Raw genomic sequence first — 1,173 nt, 5'->3', positions numbered from 1 at the left:
TACCACCACTATGTCCGGTTGGTTAGCCACCACCATTTTGTCCGTCTGTATCTGGAAGTCCCACAGGATCTTAGCTCGGTCATTCTCCACCACCCTTGGGAGCATCTTCCATGTATGCCTTGCCTGCTAGCATCTTGCACCCTGCTGTTATGTGGTGGATTGTCTCTGGGGCATCTTTACACAGCCTGCACCTGGGGTCTTGCCTGGTGTACTTCTGCACCTTCCTAGAGGATGTCCCACCAACTCAAACAGAAGAGGAGCCACAGCCAAAAGCACAGGAAAGACAATAAACAATTAAACTGGTTAATAAGAAAATCAAAGAATCATTCATTCTGAAAAACGTACTTTTTTTTTTTTTACTTCCTACAAGAATAGGAACAACTGTGTAATATATACCGTAGTTCAGTAGACTATAAAATGCACTAGATTCGATTGGGATAAGTATAAGCATATAAGCATTTTTTCTCAATGTAACAAATACATCATATAACACAAGAGTACAGTGTGCATAGATACAGTAGTAGCATGTAATATTTTACTAGTTGTTACAAAAATATATTCATACTTGATTTAAAACGTTTTTTTTTAAAGAATTATCTTTCAGGATTGTTGTTTCACTTATCCTTTTTGAGAGTCACAGCATTAAGTGAATAAAAATGCAATGAAACAATGTTCTGTGTAATGTTTTGTTAATTTAAGGTATGACTTGTGTTGTGACTTATGTTATAAGGTTATGCCTCAGAGTAATACATGCGAAATTAGTGGAATCTTATTATTGTTTTTATGAGTTTAATTTTTTAAACTGGTAAACATGGAGTTATAACCTTGCTTTTTTGTATTGTGTTTTTCTTGTTTGTACTAGAACTGGCAAGCTGTCAGATTAATGACTAGAGTGTGAACTACAATATTCAACTTTTAAATAATACTTATGTTGGGGTCAAGAATAGAACTGAAAATGCAGTACAAGATCATAAAACTTAAGTATTGTATATTACTAAATATACTACGGAAATCAGAGGGGTAAATATATGCAAAATGCAAATTCTAGGAGTTTTTCTGTGTACTTGGTGATCAGAGCAATAGTTGTTATAGGGAAGTTCTTGGCTGGGGGACAGAGTAAGCACCATAATACACAAATACAAAGTATGTTAATAATTTTAAAAACGTATATAC

The sequence above is a fragment of the Pundamilia nyererei genome, unplaced genomic scaffold (genome assembly GCF_000239375.1).
Source record: "Pundamilia nyererei isolate P.nyererei 1_Seehausen unplaced genomic scaffold, PunNye1.0 scaffold00012, whole genome shotgun sequence".
Classification (NCBI taxonomy): domain Eukaryota; kingdom Metazoa; phylum Chordata; class Actinopteri; order Cichliformes; family Cichlidae; genus Pundamilia; species Pundamilia nyererei.
This window is presented reverse-complemented; position numbering follows the sequence as displayed.